The sequence below is a fragment of the Notothenia coriiceps genome, unplaced genomic scaffold (genome assembly GCF_000735185.1).
Source record: "Notothenia coriiceps isolate Sejong01 unplaced genomic scaffold, NC01 NC01_scaffold00037246, whole genome shotgun sequence".
Lineage (NCBI taxonomy): Eukaryota > Metazoa > Chordata > Actinopteri > Perciformes > Nototheniidae > Notothenia > Notothenia coriiceps.
Genome location: NW_011369947.1, coordinates 3,533,853 through 3,540,117, shown reverse-complemented (window position 1 = coordinate 3,540,117; position 6,265 = coordinate 3,533,853).

The following is a 6,265-nucleotide window of genomic DNA, read 5'->3' as shown; positions in this document are numbered from 1 at the left end:
GTTTTTTGTGGAAGATGCAGTGTTATGGTTTTCTATTTTAGATTACTTTGCCCAGATGAGTAATATTTGAGTGATATTACAGTGATTTCAATGTGCATTCAAGCCATCTGTCACGAAAACACCCACTTCACCAAAACCACCACAGGATGAATTAATCAAAAGGTAACAACAACAAAAAACAACATATCTTCATCAGATCTCTGCTTCGGATTTGATTGATCCCCAGAACATTTTAATAACTTATAACACATTCATGAAAACGGCAAAGGAGGTGGTGAAATATAAATATCCGCCAGCATACCAAAAAACAATCGTCATTACTTTGCTTTAGCTCAGACTAGCTTCTCACCTCCTATCGTCACTGTGGATTGTTCACTGATGAAGTGCTCTCTGGACAATGCAGCTGGAATGCACTTTGTTATTGATTTCCCCCCCCGATAGGAGCCTATTAAAAGAGGGGTAAACACACTAACTGAAGAATGGTGCTATCATTCCTTTAGCCAGACACATTTGTCTGAAGAGAAACCCAGTTTGTATTGTTCACATGCTGTATTGTAGCTTAAGGCCTTTCTCGGTCCGCAAAGAATTTGTACGTGTTTCACGTGTAGCAGCCATAACGTTGTGATGTCAGAGCTGATGTCATTAGGACGGGACACTGGTACAGCGGGGGGATCGAGTGGCGTCACCTGAATCAAGTCACCTGGCTCCCTGTGTGTGGCTTTACCAAAGGATGGTCGCCCCCTTCTTTCTCACCGGGGGTTTTCATTCACAGACAAAAAAGATCACAGGTCAATAATGGTCATCACTCACAAACTTGCTCGGTCAAAGCCCCCCGAGAAGAAATCAAGAGGGGGGACGCTTGTAGAGAAAAGCAATGTGTGACGCTCTTTTTTTAATCTCTTTTTAAGCTTAAAAGAAGTGCAGCTGTCACCTCAATGTGAACTCTTTTGAATCTCTCTTGTTTGCTGATGGATGGATGGATGGATGGAGGGGACAATCCCACCACTAGACGCTACAAGGGGAACTCCCTGTGAGATTGACAATTTCAGGACAGAATGGCCCATGGACCGGAACTCTGTGGTTTTTCCACACCACAATAAAACAATCAAAAATCCTGAGAAGGGTGACCTCTTTCACATCCGTGTGCTTTGTATGTTGTGCAGTGGTGAACACATTCTCAACTTGTTCATTTCAGATTTGACCTCCACTCCTCTCGACACCTTTTGTCTGCGCTCGCAGCTACACGGAGGACTGTAGCTCCAGCGACGTCTGCTAAACTAGAGAAAACGGATACTGTAGCGTGGACTCAAAACAAACAATGTTGCACTGATAAATATATTTAAGAGGTTTATGTGTTTATAGCATTTCTTTGCAAAAAAAACCCAGAAGAAAGTCAAAAACACAAAAAACATGTGTTCATTTCTTTCCTCTTTTTTATAAATCTATATATATAGTTTCAGATTATGTGATATAATTCTGAAATGTAAAAAATATTATGATGTTTTCATTATTGAAAAAGGCATAAAAGATTTCCCAACATTAATGTCCCTCCCTCCATTTACATGGCATATTAGCGCTTCGTTTTGTACTGTCATTCAAATTTTGTGCAGATTTTTGTTCGGTTTTTTACAAGAACAAGAAAATAAGACTTTTATTTTCAATACTGCTTCTGTAATTTGCTGTTGTAGGAAAAAATGAATAAACAGCAAAGCCTTAAAAAAAAAAGAGAAAAAAAGATATTTGTTTTGTGAAACTCCAACTTTAGATCCTCTCAGATCCACATCAGAGCTGTTAAGGTTTTAACCAGCAGCTCTCTGAAGGACCATCTGTTTTCTGCATGAAAGTAGCTTGAATTACAGCAAGACACTGATATAAACAAAACCATGGTGCCCAGGTTTTTCTTACAACCTAGGACTTCTAAGACTAAAACGAAAAAGAATCTTCATACGTAGGAATTTGAACATTTACTTACGATTAACAGTTGTTGCGGGAGATCTAAGATAAAATGCAACTGATTCTGACAGCAAGTAATAAATAGGGACTATATTTTCCTAGATCTCAGAGCAGATGGAAACAACTCAAGTGAAGTATGTCATTATTACCCACCTATTAGTAAACAGCGGTAAACTGATGGAGCGTAGGGCGGGCACTGACCACTAATTTGAACCTGATGTGAGCCACTCAGTCGCTCTGACTCGCTCAGCTGCTTTTCTAGAGGTCTATCATTAGCAGAAATTAAACCAGTCTCCACTGATTTACGTTTCCTATGAGGAGGTATCCATAAGTGTTGCAGTGTCTTACTTTAGCAGACTTGGAATATTGGCAATTATTTGTGATGCTTAATGTCTTTAAACATTGGTACATGTTAGATAAATAGCAGCAATGCTTACTCCCTATTAACATAAACAAGCAAATTAGACTTGTAACATCATTGTGCGGCATATTCTTCGTGCACCATTAACTGCAAGAGATTTGTTACTCAGCCACCCCACTAAATCCTTTTTTTAACCTCTTTTAATACTGCCTGAAGCAAGCATCATACATTAATTAATAAACCAGTCAACCAATGAAGAAACCAAGAATTATCAACATTTATTCTTACAAAGAATACAGACAAAGTTTTAAAGAAATACTATTCAGTAACTGTCAGTGGTGTATGACTGTAAACTCATGCAATATTTTGCAAATTAGCACTACCCCTTTCTAATAAGTTGCCCTGTACTGCATTCATGTACTTTGCTACTTTGTACTTCTACTTGACTATACAATTCAGAGGTAAATCATGCACTTTTACTCGACTACATTTATTTACAGATGTGGAGTAATGATGTGAAATATAAACAACTCTTAAATCAGACTTTAGTTCCACCTGGAGTAAATTATGTATAATTATGTATGCAAAGTCTTTAAAACTCATTAAAACATATCATATATATTAAACTGGAATGGATCAATCTGCAGAATTAGTACATTTGCTTTTGGTACTTTAATTATATTTGTATACTTTGAATGCAGGACTTTAATTGTAACAGAGCATCCATACACCCTGGTACTTCTACTTTTACTTAATGTTATAATAAGACTGCCACAGGGACCACACACGATTTTAACTTCTATTGGAGTACTTGTTATCTTTGTACGTGTACTTAAGTAAAATATGTGTTAACTACCTCCACCATTGAATTGAACACAGCACCCCTGACTGCTGTGAACTCTGCCTGCAGTCTACCGTTCCACCACTAGATGGCACACTGGAGTATTAGAACAAGGTAGGAATGTCTAACGGGCGGGTAGTTGGACTTACTATATTTAACACAACATTTCTACAAAAGTCTCACTCGTTTTCCCCCGGACAAGTCACATAGTTTGCTAAATAAAGAGTTCTCATGACACAAAATGCATTTATGCCATATAAAGTCTACCAGTGCGTGTGGATGGTTATTTTTATTGGTTTACATCCGGTCAAATGTAACAGTACATCACACGTAGCCTATACATAATTGAATTAATGATCACTGATTTCACTTCATAAAAAATACCTATTATTATGTTGCCATGACAATGAAAGTTGTTTGTTCTGAATGTTAAGGAAACAGGATTTTGGGATGCTATGAAAGGAAAAACAAGAAAGTGTAAAGGAAATATTATTGCATTTTGCTTTTAGCTGTTTGTCTCATGAGGTGACCAAAACTGACCACAAGGGAGCGCCAGAGCTCATGGAACTACTAACGTGTATACAGCAGTCTATGGTATACAGTCACACAGTGGTAATGAACACTTTAAATCACTGATAAGAAAGATAGAACGTTTAAGATAGAAAAATAGGAGGATTGTTACTGTTTTTATCTGTAAAGAGGACTTACCATCAATAAACAGTTTTACATTTGACCAACATTTTTAGTTGGAGGAGATCACTTGAGTCAGAGGAGAGACGTTTAATCTGATAAAAAGAGTTTCCATGAAGTCTTCCATCTTTGGGTCACATCCAGTCTGTCTGAGCCTCTGCTATGTTGCCTTTGGACATGTTGCCTCATCTCTATCACCTCCACTTCCTGTTACTGAGTCAACACTCATCTCTTTACTCTTTTGGTCATTTTGCTCACTCTTCACTGTGATTCATGCAACCAAGCAATGCCTCTGATCTCAATTCTTTATTTGTATCAGTGACATGACTGTTGGATCTGGATCATATTAGTCGTACTAATTTACAGTAATTTGAAACTTTTGTACTTTTTAAAATCCAATCCAGTAGGGAACAGGATGGACAACATGTGAGTTTTGTTAAAGCAGATTCAACGTTTCACCCGTCTCAAGGGGCAAGGAGATCAAGTGCTGCATTCCCTGTAAACATTCCCTGAGGACTAAACAGGATTCAAGGGTCTTCCGGACATGATGGTTTGTTTTCTTTCTAATTTTTCCCAATACATCTCAAGTGCTCAGACAGAAATAACTTGCTATTAAGTTGAAAGTAAATACATAGCCGGCTGGGATGATTATTTTCACTGAAACTGATCCAAAAACTGTGCAGTGAAAGCGCCTCTGCTTCTTCTTTTGTTTAGTTTTTCAAAATTGACAAAAATATGGGTTTATTAACTTTTGTAATAAGATAGGACGATCTTTATACAAAGACTCACCAGGTACTTTCTCTTCTTCTTTAACTTGATTGGACTTAAGAAACCAACATTATTTAAATCAGGAGAAATGTATGCATGATGAATAAAATATATTATTTTAAGAAAAATGAACAATAACACCATTTCTGGTTTTTCATTTCACTCTACAGTCGCGAAACCTTGAATGGTTTTTAAGGTCGTCTGTATCAAGTTATTATCTTGTTTTCTTATTTTTTGCGGTCATTTATTAAGAAACAATAGATCATCATGAGGGACATTTTTTTATTTTGTACTTAACTTTTGGTTTAATTGTTGAATGATACAGTGTTACAACACGATGGTGCTGTTTCTGTACTCAAGTTGTTTCTGTTTATATAAAAGAGCAGTACATTGATGATGATGATGAATATGATGTTGACAGACAGTTATTATGATGGAGTAACAGATTAATGGAACATTTAATAGACGTGTTGCCAGCATCTGTATAAATAGGCAATTGTGTGAGTGGGGGTGTCCTCTAAGTGACGTAGGCAAGAGGGTCAGACTGGGGCTGCATCATATCAGAAACATTAAGCAAAAACATAACAGGATATAATTAACAGCTGCCTTCAAAATAAAAGCTCTTGAAATGTGATAGAAAAGAAAAGTCCTATGTAATGGGTCTGCATGAATAATTATTTCCAGTTGTTTAATTCTACGTATCAGTTTGTAGATGTCAAACCTCCTTTGTGTTTGTATTTTTAGCTCTATTTGTTGTATCCTTAACTAAATCCTTCTATGTGATAAGTGATTATCTGTAAAAGTAGGGGATAGCAACCACAGGTATCAAGGTGTAACCATTGTCTAAAAAAGGCCCTGTTCTATTAATAATTCGTTTTCTTTTGTATATATATATATAGGGTCAAAGAAGGGTACCACAAACGGCAAATGATTCAAAGTAAAAATAACTTGTTGGTAGTTTTAGTAGTTAATTAGACAAAAACAATATAAAAAATGTACATACTTAAATCCCTATTTTGATATGAATATGGTAAACAACCCTAACCCTAAACAGAAAGCTACTGCAAAAAATCTAAGGTAACTTGCAAAATCACTAGTTTAATTCTTCATATGACAGCATTCAACAACACTATTGTAATAATTGTATTGTGTGACTTCATATTCACCTTATGCATAGTAAGAAGAAATAAGAATAATGTCATACTTGCTGTGAACTGTGAACTGGAAAAAACTGTCAACGGGAAAAAACAATTCAATCGAGTCAACATCAACATTTCAGTTTTATTTTGAAAGGGGAATAACCGGAAGCTCTGTGTAACACTGTGTTTTGGGTAGCACGAGCGCACCTCTGCGGTTTTGCCTCTCCGCTTTCCCCTGAATTAGACCGAGAAAAAGAGGTCCACGCACGAGCGCTGCTGGGATTTTGTGTCCCCTCTCCGGCTACCGAACTGTTCCCGCATTTGGTTTTAATAAACACGCTCTACATTTTTCTCTGTGGAGGAAAGTTGGGGAGGGAATGAGCAGTGGGGGAAATTGACCGTGACTTTTTCGGAGGAGAAAGTGGCCCCCCGGTGCCAACAGGGCAGAGAGTTGCTGTCTGTCTGTGGCGTAGCGGACCATCACTGGGAGAACAGCTAGCTTACTTCTTCTGT